Below are 12,364 nucleotides of genomic sequence, written 5' to 3' on the forward strand. Positions count from 1 at the left end.
ATAAGGTAAGCAGAAATTCCTCAAACCTATTTAAAGAACTTAGAGAAATGTATCTGATGAGCATCTGCCATGTGATGGCCTCTTGGGCAACTCAACAAATGGGCTTTGGATTTATTTTCTGTTGAGAATCCAGATAGGTTGTCTACACTACCCATGACCTAAAATCTTCCTGCCTCAACCTCTCAAGTAGCTGAGACTCCAGACATAGCTCTCACCACTCTCAACTAATAAGTGGGTCTTGAATTAAAAAGTCAGTTTCAGACTTGAGTCATGTGTGTGTGTAACACCACCCTACTGCCCAATAAGAGAATGAAGAGTCATGAAAAGAAACCCTTGGTATCTCTCCCTATTCTTCCTGAAACTCAAATGATCTAGTATGCAGAATATTTTTCCTCTATATCATATGTTTTTCAGGATATGTGTATATATGATATAATAGTGTTTGAATGGTACAAATGTCAATTTTAATGGAATCTCCTTGTAATGTATGGGCATTACAGATAGGCATAATACACTTCCAAGTACTTCAATGACAAATGCATAAACATAAAAACACACATGGAAAAATACTGGTGTGGGCATCTACACATTTTCTTTCAAATAATATGTCATTTCTCAACTCTTCCTTATTATCTTTGTTTAGAGACTGTAAAGAAAAAAAGAGTCATGGACACAGTTAAACTAGAGAATTAGCACATAAAAACACTGTGCCAGGGAGACATGAATGAAGAGTGAGGTTTTCACCTGACAAATAAATGGCACAGAGATGTTACTACAGTCTGAATAATTGACTGACCCATCCCCAAATTTATTCCGGCACACTATCCCTAATGTGATGATATAAAAATATGGGACTTTAGCAGAAATGATTATATCCTAAGAATGGCACCCTCATCAATGGTATTAGTGCTCTATAAAAGGGGATTTGGGGGCTCTGTGTGAAAACATGGAAAAGGAAAGGAATTGCAATCTAAGATTTGGTGGACACTCATAAGACTCAGTTGCTGACACTCTGGCTTGGGGTTGCAAATAACATAACCACAGTAGTAACTTTCTGTTGCTTATAAATGACCCAGCTTATGATTTCTGTTTCAGCATTACTCATGCTCTCAGGTATCTGCCCTTACTAATGATAGTGCCACACAATGAGCCTATGGCCCTAGGAACCCCCGTCTGTCATGAATGTATGCTTTGGCCTTTCCTATTTTTTGGTACAACTTCATTATCCCTTATCTAAAATGCTTTGGACTCGGTGGGTTTCAGATATTGATTTTTTTAGAATTTAGAATATTTGTATTGACTGTAAAATCTAAAATGTAAAGTCAAACACTTTTTAGATTTCATGTCATCATGTTTCAGATTTGGGAGCATTTTGTTTGGTTTGCTCTGTTTATTTTGTTTGTTTGTTTTAGATAGAGGCTCCAGTAGCCCAGGATGGTCTTGGAATTGCCAAGTAGTGGAGGATGATCTTGAACTCCTGGGATTGCATGAGTGGTCACAACTCCTGTGCTGGGGATCATATCCAGGACTTCATGTATGATGAGTCAGCACTTTACCAATTGAGACACATCTCCAGCATCAGTTTTGGAGCATTTCTTATTTTCGATTTTCAGACTAAGGATGCTCAACCCCATATGAAGTGTGAAGTTTCCTTTTCTGTGCATGTCATGTTGGATTTCTTCTGCACACAATGGAAAGAGTCTTCCTAAGGACCTGCAAGAGGCAGAATGTCATCAAGCAGGTCATCTTTATCATGGGGCAGGTTCACAAGAAGACAAAATGCAGTGAGCACAACACAGCAGCCCTTGCAAGCTGGTTTCACTGTAATTCCTTACTGCCTGAGAGCAGAGGGCAGCCTGAACATGCAGTGTCTAAGAAGTTTCTCTGCAGCTCAGAGCAGGACAGACACCTCTGCCAGACGGTCTTACAGTTGTATTGAATCAACTGTAGAACTCTTAGGGATACAGAGCTTGCTCCCATCCTGAAGAAGTAAGACATGAGAAAATCAGCCCACACAAACCTCAAGCAGCAAGCACCTTGATCTAGAAGCTGAGCCTCTTCAGGCTGGCCCAGGACAGCAAGAACTTCTGAAAGATTTCACTGCCATTTCTTGGGGCTGTGGCCCCTTTGGCATCCATTTTTGATCTTTGACTCTTAATGACCAGCATCAAAGTCTCATGGCTGGCAGCAGGCAGTGCTTCAGATCTCCCAATATAAACAGAGGCCATAGTCACCACCACCTAACAGCACTCACCTAATGCTGGTTTTTCCAAACAAATGGAAGCAGTGGAGGAATTGAAGACTAGCCATGTGATATTTTTATAGAGTAAGGTATTTGTAGGGTAATTGTATTCTGCATTCTCGGAGAGAGAGAAAAAACAATCATTTAATTATGGCCTAATATTAACTAGCTCAAAACTTCTCCAATCTCCTCCCAACAGAGCCTCTCAACTTCCAAATGACTTCAGCGACTTCCACACAAGCTGCTCTATGTCTGGGGCATCAATTTGATTTACGGAGCATTTCAAAATATTTATATATTTTTTTAGGGTTTCCATCATAGCCTCAGCCAGTAACCTGCTGTGTTTGAAAATGTCTGGGCAGTAATTGTCATTGTTTGCAACAGCTATTTTGGACCCTGGAGAGTGCCGTGGCATTTTGTAGAATCTAGGAATGCAATTACCAACGTTGTATACATAATCCAAGTGGTCTTCTGGCTTCAGAAGCTCCACCCCTAGGGGGAAAAGGGACAACAGCAAAACGTTTGTTTAATTTTTCTCCTGTAGTTGGTCAGTGGTAGGTGGATTATATTATGGTCAATTTGGCAAAAAAGATGATTAGTGTAACAATTCCTTATAAGTACAAAACAATGTTGAATTAAACAAGGGCGAAAAAAATATGCCAGGGTGAAGGGCTCTTCTGACCCAGGGTCATATCTAAGTGTCTGGGGAAGAAATCAGATACCACGGGATGTCTGGGTCCTGGGGTGACTCATCTTTCATGATGCAAGAGATTGTTCTGTACCAGTTAAAGGAGAGAGCTGCAGTGCCACTTAAAAATGAGCCGCTAACAGTTAGGGCCTTTGTGTTTAAAGGGGAAAAAGACAAACCCCTATTCAGTAGGCGAGAGGCCATTTTGGATGAACAGGTCAGTGTGCAAGTTCCCCCTTCTCATTGGGGATTCAGGCTTCTTAGATCTTATCAAGTTTTGAGGGGGTCGGGTTACTCCCAGATTATTTCTTCTCTTCGGTTTTATTTATGTAATTTTTTCTCTTAGATGTTATCTGTAGACTGCAATGCTAACACCCTCTCATAGTGTGAAACAGGGTCCTTAGAATGAAATAGAGTTCGGAAACAATCTCTGGACTTCAAGTGGACGAGTGGTTTGAGTAACTCTGAATCAGGTTTTGTTAAGAACGGTCTTAAAACTTTAAACAATAGTCTGGTCGTGTGGAGGTGCCTGCGCTTGGATCATACATCAGTGGTAGGACACAATTTCAACAAATGGGAACCTCCACCCCACCCCCACCCCCGCCACGGTCGACCCACACCGGGAGTCCATCCCATCAATAAAAGGAAAGGAAGCCGAGGAACCACTCATGACTATTTTGAGTGCCTTCTAGGCTTTGCCCATCTCCTGTTCCTCTCTACTTGTGCCTGTGGAGTGCTGGGGCCGTAATGCCCAGGAAAGCAGCCTCCACCTCCCATCCCGCCCCCGGGATTTAGCACTTTATGGGTAACTTGCTCCTAGCTACATGGGCCCTTTGATGTCAGGTTCGCTTTACAGCTGGCTTTTAGACCTCCAAGAGGTCTCGGGTCAACCACAATGAAGCCCGCCCTAGGGTCCTCTGTATCTTGTTGAGGTCCATGACATCCAGGCCAAAGAAACCTGACCCCAGGCATCCCTAGGCTCTTGTGTAGCTGGGATTTTTTTTCTAGTTTATTTCTTCAACCAACTTCTTCACTTCATCTTCCTTTTCTCACCCCTGCACGGAATTACACTCAGGACAGACTCCTCCACCCATACTATCCCTCCCAACCCCACGAAACCACCCGATCGTCCTGAAGCTCCGCTGCAAGGGGCCCGCCAGGCTCCCCAGACATCTACGACAACAGCAGACACCGCGCCAGGAGCACACACGAGCTGTCTCCAAAGCGGAGCGGTGCCAGCGACTCGGTGGGGGAAGAGCTGCCTGGAGAAGGCTAATCATTCCCAGCCAGGCTGGCTGCAGCCCACTGCGGCTGCGCGGAGACAGCTGTGGGTCCATTGTTCCCGCAAGCAATGGCCCAGGGCTTAGATGGGGATCCAGGCCCAGTCTCAATGCTCAGCTAGTGGTCAGAATTACAGTTTCAAGTGTCCACTACTTAAAGGAGTGGCCTCGTGTCCAATGTCTTGATAAATCACCCATAAAGCTGCAGGAAGTGATGACCTTCGGGGGTGATCTTGATGATTTTCGTCTTTTCTTTTCAGATTATGCACGTGACCAAGATAAAATGCCTTACAGAGTATGGTTTACATAAATTACATGGCTCTGAAATGTCTATTTCGTATTCGGACATGCCTGTCTTTCAGCCAAGGGCGCTTTTGCATGTGAGTTTCACTAGGTAACTCCTCCCTCTGCCATCTATACTTAGTTACACTGGTTTGTCTTTTATTACTGTAAGCATGGCTTTTGAGTCCAGGAAATGAACGCATTGGCATTTTGGTTCATTCATTCATTCATTTCAAAAGGAGACTGCCGCTTTTGTGATGTAAAGATGTTCCCCGGGCAGTAATGGCAGCTTTTGCCGGAAGAGCGGATTTAACAACAAATTCATTATTCTTGCACAATTTTCCTCATGCCAGGAAAGCAGAGTGAGAGGAGCCTCACAGACGGCCGGGGAGGGGGGGGGATGGGGGGATTTCCGTGCCCATGGGAATTCAAGCAGCAGAAAGGACTACAGATTCTCCTGGGCTCGCTGCAACCAAGCAAAAATGCCCCGCGCCACAAACTAGCAAATTAACTAGGACTCCTCCTGGTGTCCTTTACTCAAGAGTAGATACCAAGAGAATGGAAAAGGGTAGAGTTCATCATTGCCATTCATGCCTAAGTCAGAAATGAGAGATCTGAAACAGATTTAGACATAAAAAAGCACAATGTTAGAATTGGAAGAATCCATAGAAAATATGAAACTCAACTGCTTATCTTTCCTTATACTTTCCTAGTAGCCCCGAAGTGCCACCAATGTCTGTCCAGCAGTCTGTAGTAGGTTGTTGGTTTTTGTTTTTAGAGTTTTTAGGGAAAGAAAACAAATGCTTTCTTCACCTTTATGAGATTCATGGCTGACAGCCCGGTAACAAAAGACATATTAACAAGAGAAAAGCATAAGAAATCCATTTCATCAGTTTTGGCTTATTTTCTTATATGTATGGATGTTTTGCCTGTGTGTACATCTGTGCAGTATGTGTATGCCTGGTGTCTATGGAAGACAGAAGGACTGAGGGCGTAGGATCCTCTAGCACTAGAATTACAGAGGGTCATGAGCTGACTTGTGAACACTTTCAGGGTGGAGCTGGTCACCAGAAGGAATGAGACAAGGTAACTAAGTTGGGTCTTTTACCTAAACCACTTGAACATTAGAAGGCACAGAACATAAAGGTTAAGCTAGTCACCAATGGTGATTAATCATACATATGTAATGAAATGTCTATGAAAACCCTGGGTCCTCTGGAAGAGCAGTCAGTGCTCTTAACTGCTGAGCCATTCTCCGGCTTCCATTTAACCAGTTTTATAGGGCATGGGGGACTTCAACTGAATACCTAAAGATGTAAAGAAAACTCTATATTCATGCATAAGGGAACTGGACGGTCCTGCAGACCTATTAGACACAAAGGGAGCATGACCTAGTGGTGACAAAGGGGAGAAACTTACCAAGGCTGTCTAGCTCCCGTTCCAAGAGTGGGCAAGCTGGGTGTCCGGACAATACCTGGAGACAGTGTTATAGCAGTTCAAGGTTTCCTCCCTCTGCTGTTTCCCCTGTACTTCTGTAAACTGGAGTTTCCATGGCTTCCTCCTCAGGCTTGATAAATTTGCTAGAACAGGTCACAGCACTCAGGGAAACATTTTACTAGCTAGATCTCTAAAACAATCTTTTTGGATGTATGTGTGTGGGGTGTGTGTGTGTGTGTGTGTGTGTGTGTGTGTGTGTTTACATGTTTGTGTGTTACATGCATGTGTGCCTTGAAATAATCTTTGTACACTGTAAGTATGTATTATTTTCATTGGTTAATAAAGAGCTGACTGCTCTATAGCTGCGCAGGAGAGACTGGGCAGGAAAGCCAGACTAGGAGAATGATGGGAAGAAGGACAGAGTCAGAGAGTCTGAATTAAAAAAGAAGAAGAAGAAGAAGAAGAAGAAGAAGAAGAAGAAGAAGAAGAAGAAGAAGAAGAAGAAGGTACTGCCACGTGGTATAGGGTAGATAAGAAATATGGGTTAATTCAAAAGGTAAGAGCGAATAACAAGCCTGAGCTACCGGCAGAATATTTATAATTAATATTGAGTCTCTATGTCCGTTATTTGGGAACTGGCAGGTGGGGGGGGAAAAAAAGGCTGCCCACACATGTATGCATATAGTTGTATGCAAATGTATGTGTTTTCACATGGAGCCCAGAAACCAATGCTAGGTGTCTTCCTCAACTGTTCTCTTATTTTTTGAGACAGGGTCTGTCATTGAACCTGGAGTTTGCCAATCTAGCTAGGCTGGCTAGCCAGCAAGCTCCAAGGGTCTCCCTGTCTTTGTCCCCACAAAACTGGAATTATACCACTCCCAGTTTTTTACATGGGTCTGGGGATGTGAGCTCAGTCCCTCAGGTTGTTCAACAAGTACTTTGCTGACTGGGTTATTGCCTTAAGCCCCTTTCCGTTGGGGTTTTCATAGACATTTCATTACATATGTATGATTAATCACCATTGGTGACTAGCTTAACCTTCATGTTCTGTGCCTTCTAATATTCACGTGGTGGAGGTGAAAGACCCAACTTAGTTACCTTGTCTCATTGTTTCTGGTGACCAGCTCCACCCTGAAAGTGCCCAGGAACTGCCAACTAGCAGCAACTCTTTAGCATATGAAAGACACTGTCACTTCAGGAGTTTAGGACAGAGCCCATATGTACTGTTCACAAAATCACAAGGTTGAATACAAAGGTGTCAGATTCAAAATACAAACAAGACAATAGAAGCACCAAAGAGAAATTTAATTAGATACTTGTAAGTTGTGCCTTAAAAACAAGTACAGGTGGAGCTTACAAGGCTAGATACTATACACAAAAGTTGTTTTGGATTTCAACATAAAAGCTGACTCCAGTATGATAATTATATTGTTTGGATCACCGAATGTGGGGGAGAAGGGACACCTGGGATATTCAATTGTTTTGAAAATGAAGAGCCATTGGGTGACTGTGATCTCTACCTTTTAATTTCAAGACCCTGCATTTCTTCGGTGGAATTCAGGTTCATATGAAGGACTTTAGTCAAAGTAAACATTACATCATGTAATTCGGTGCTGAGACAGAGTGAAACTCTGTGAAAGTTTCCGAGTGACTTGTAGGTGCTATGACAGTAGACTTTATGCCAAAGGCCCCATTGTTGCAACACTTTTGCCGTAACATGGCCCCCTGCTTTATTGCAATGTTACAGATTTCATGACATCAGAGTAAATATCTCCACAGGTCATAAGCAGTCTGGCCCAGTAGGGCTCTGCAGACATGAAATACAAAGCTAAACCCAGACCAGGCATTTATCTCTTTCAGAGTGAATCATCAATCCTCTCTTAGTGGAAAGGAATCGGTGTAGTCAAGCAAGTGGACCATCGGTCTTCTTGAGAAATGGGGGCATATCAAAGACTGAATACTGGTCCTTGTTGCTGGCAGGTTGGATACTCTGCAGCATAGTGACTGTAAGTAGTTGTCCCTTGTGAAGTCAATTCATGATCTCATCTCTACTACTAAGGTTGTTTTGCTCATTGTCACTATAAGTTAAGTGATGACAAAGGCTGGGTGCTATTTGTTTTTAGCATCTCTTCTTTGTAGATGTCTTCTGGCAAACATAGAAGTTCTACATAAATAGTTTCACACTTAGTATTCAGTTTTATGTGCCCTAGTTGATTTTATCAGTGTGACAAAACTACCTGACCTGTATGTCTTAGAGTTTGTGGCAATACCTTCCAGCATGGGAGAGGAGCCATGGTGGCAGGTACAGGCTGCCTACACTATCTTCACAGGCAGGAAGAAGGGAGCGAAGAACGCTGGTACTCAGGGGCTTTCTCCTTCTTATGCAGTCTAGGACCCAATCCCAGGGAATAGTGATGTCCACCATTCGGGAGGTCTGTATACTTCAATTAAATGAACATAGATCATCCCTTAGAGACTCATTCAGAGGTTTTTCTCAGTAGTAACTCTAGATCATCTCAAGTTGACAACAATATTAACCATCCATCATAGCCCCTGTCCCAGGAATCCTTGTCCCCAACATTTTAATCGTCCTTCTTTTATCTCTTGACATACCAGCCATGCCATTCACCATTTCCCATGAGCTAGATTACTTTCTAACTGTGGTCACTTCTATAACCACGCAAAGCAGGCAAGCATGCACACCACTCAAAGTCTTGCCTATAAGAAGACTTCTTCAAGGCCACTCTGAGGCATGCAGTAGTATAGTTGCATCCACTATCTCTCACATACCAAGCTGATTTATCTGTGAACTAAGCTTGTTTTGTTTTGTTTTGTTTTTGTTTTGTTTTGTTTTGTTTTGTTTTTTGGTGGGGGAGTCCTCTGGGAACTAGTTTTAAGTGCTGTTCCATGTAAACCTAGAGTGAGATGAAGAAGGGAAAAAGAGGTGCTGATGTCACAGTGGTGGGTGACACACTAGTCAGAGCCACCTTTTAATCCAGCTTGCTTGTGTCCTCTTGTCCTGGTGTTGTACCATCCTGGGTGGATTCCTACAAGGTCCTCCTGACTCACTAAGCTGAGTAATCCAATTTATGATGAGCAGTTCTGGCTGAAATAACTTCAAATATGATGAGTAGTTCTGGACAGCTGGTATTCCATGTTCAGACACTCAATCAGGGCTCAGAAATGTCTTAGAAGTTTTTCTTTTTTTTCACAGAGGTTAAATGTTCCACTGTGGCTGAGACAGCCCCTGATACATGATCCAGGGGATCTGCATTTGATTGTCTGTGTGGATCTTGTTGTAAGCATCATTTCCCATCACTGCTCTCAGGAGGTGTAATGTTATAGGTTCTGGGAGGTTATATGACCCAAGTCCCAGGATGATTTGCACTACAACCTTTTTTGCTTAGACCCCACACTAAGTAAGTGCTTCTTTCATTCACAAAACACAGACTAGAGCTGAGGAGTATGGCTCAGTTGGGGCACAACTTTGTGAGTGTGCATAAAGTCCAGGCCCACATAAAACCAGGCATAGTGATGTATACCTGATAATCTCAGAACCTGGGAGGCAGAGGTAGGGGTGGTTAAAATTTCAAGATCACACAGGGTGTTGGTGGCACATGTCTTTAATTCCAGCACTTGGGAGGCAGAGGCAGGCAGATCTCTGTGAGTTTGAGGCCAGCCTGGTCTAACAGAGAGAGTGCCAGGATAGGCTCCAAAGCTACACAGAGAAACCCTGTCTCAAAAAAAAAAAAAAATCAAGGTCACTTTAGGTACACAGCAAGTTCAAGTTCAGCCTGATGCATGAAACCTTTACCAGACCAAACCAAAACAGGCAAGTCCATGGCTTGAACACTGTTCTCAGGTGTGGAATATACTGAGTCCATTAATGGAACAGACCTACTGGTCAGTTTGCTTCCCTGTTCATGGTGCAAGGTGCAATCAGTTTTTGGATTTGTGACTATTCCCTCACCACCTGATCCCTAAAAGTTACCAATGTTATAGTCTCCTAAATCATGATGGGTCTCATCTTCCATATACTAGAGGGCAGACATATGGCCAGTTTTTGTCTATGAAATTGGTCATGAAATTGGTGATGAAGTAGACGAACATGACGCTGGGGAAGGAGTCCATGATTCTATGATTTATTCCCTGAGAGTGAAAACTGTCGTGACATTCTTGTTAGAGAGGTAGAAAATAATGCATTTGCTAAGTCATCAGTGAAGCATCATAAACTGAAACAGTGTTCATCTCCTCAAGCAAGTTTGCCACATCTGCCACCTCAACTGCAAGTTAGTACTGTGGCTTGGTTGAATGTGTACTAACTCACTATGTCTTCTAGGGTCCCAATGGCTTTTGATGAGGCCAGACTGGAGAATCAAGTGTAGCTTTAACCTTGAGGCTAGTGCATTTCTCTCATCCTCTTGGGATTCAAGATTGACTTTGACTCACTATTTAGGAGGCAATTTCAGGGATTTCTTTTTTCTTTCCTTATAATGATAACCCTTATCCCACATGCTAATATGAGGTTGTACCAACCACCAAGTATATCTTTCCCAAAATTACACATTCAGGGACAGAGGAAATGACTATGGGGCCTGTAGGCCCATTTCCTGGACCTTGGCCCACACTCCATTTATGACTTCCTCTACTGCTGTGGCCTGAATGTTTGTGTGCCTCCATTGCTCATTTGTTGAAACCTAAACATTGAAGTGGTAGCGTTAAGATATAGAGCCTTTAAGAGGTGATAGGACAAAGGGATAAAGCCCTCCTGATAGAATTAGTGACCAAAGAAGCACAAGAAAACTTGTTTGTCCCTCTGTCATATGAGAACTTACAAGAAAGAAACATCTATGTGGGGGCCTTACCAGATATTAAATCTACCAGCACGTTTATCTTAATCTTGACTTTTCAGCATCCAGAAGTGTAAAAACATATTTTTATTGTTTATAAATATCCTAGCATATATATACACATATATATTCATATATATATGACATGTGTGCTATAGCAGCATAAATGCCCCAATACCTGTACATTTTTATATTTTCATTATTTAAAACTATTTTTAAATTTAAATATATTTTGATCATATTCTTCTCCTCCCCCAAGTCCTTCCAGATCCTCTCCCCCTCCCTACCTACCCAACTTTAAGTTATTTCTCAAAAAACAAACACAAACCAAATACAACAAAACTCCACAAAACCAAGAAAACAAAACACTACCCCACCCAAAACAACAAAAACAAACCACCAAACTGTAACCAAACAAAACCACACAAAAATACTGTGGAGTCCACTATATGTTGGTCAATTACTCCTGAACATGAGATCTGCCCTGGAGTGGTTGATATTCCCAGTATCACTCCATTGGAGAAAATTGATTTTTCCCTCTCCCAAAAGGTATAAAAGACAGTTCAGTTGTTAATTTTTACCTTGGTAGCAAGGTTTTTGTTCATTCATTCATTCATTCATTCATTTACTCATTTTTTATTATAACAAAATAAAATATAACAACACAAAACAAAAACTATCACATCAAAGTTGGACAAAACAAACCAACAGAAGGAAAAGAGCCCAAGAGAAGACACAAGAATCAGAGATTCACTCATTCACACTCAGAAATCATATGAAAACACTAAACTGTTAGCCATAATATAAACACAGAGGACCTGGTGCAGACCCATGCAGGCCCTGTGTATGCTGCTCCAGTCTCTGTGAGCTCATATGAGCTTTGATTTAGAAGGCCTTTCCCGCCTTGGTGTCCTCCATCCTATTCCTAATACAGTGGAAACTTCCTAAATACACACATATACAAAGGTGATCTAAATGAAATTGCCAAATAATAGGGGAGTCCCTGTTACGATAAATCTTTCTGCCAAAAGTCACTTGAGCCCCACTGCCACGTGTGAGCTTTATGTCAGCCGCCCACCCGAGTTAGGCCCAAATGAATACACAGAAATTTGTATTAGGTACAATGCTGCTTGGCCAATGACTAGGATTCCTCATTTGTTAGCTCAGTCTTAATTATCATAAATCTATATATTTTATAAGACTTATCTTATCAGACATCTTATTGGCGTCCCTCCTTACCAGTGGATCACATCATGCCGCTGGAGCAGGAGCAGAGGGGAAAAGAGAGGGCCCTTCCTGTTTCTCCTTTGCTTAAATATGAGTCTCCTTGCTATGTCACTTCCTGCCTGGATCATCACTTCTCTACTACATTTCCCAGAATCCTCCTTGACTCCTAGTCCCATCTACTTGCTGTCTCATTGGCCAAACAGTATTTTATTTAACAATCAATAAGATACACAGTACATTCCCCATCAAGTCCTATCTGGCCATCTCTTGTCACCAAATGAAACTTCCAGGAACAGGATTGGGCTACATCTATCACCTGTATATTCTTACAGTGATGAGTACCATAAAGGTATGTGGG

The 12,364-nt window shown here is 42.3% G+C and overlaps 1 long non-coding RNA gene across 1 annotated transcript; it reads right to left on the reverse strand.

The window, feature by feature from the left end:
- Positions 1 to 447: 447 nt before the first annotated feature.
- Positions 448 to 12,070, reverse strand: LOC107978255. The gene is made up of 2 exons (XR_004768040.1): positions 12,019 to 12,070; positions 448 to 1,713 (listed from the first exon to the last, which is right to left on the reverse strand). It is a non-coding gene; the product is annotated as an uncharacterized LOC107978255 (long non-coding RNA).
- Positions 12,071 to 12,364: the final 294 nt, after the last annotated feature.

Source organism: Cricetulus griseus, chromosome 2, assembly GCF_003668045.3.
Source record: "Cricetulus griseus strain 17A/GY chromosome 2, alternate assembly CriGri-PICRH-1.0, whole genome shotgun sequence".
NCBI lineage: Eukaryota > Metazoa > Chordata > Mammalia > Rodentia > Cricetidae > Cricetulus > Cricetulus griseus.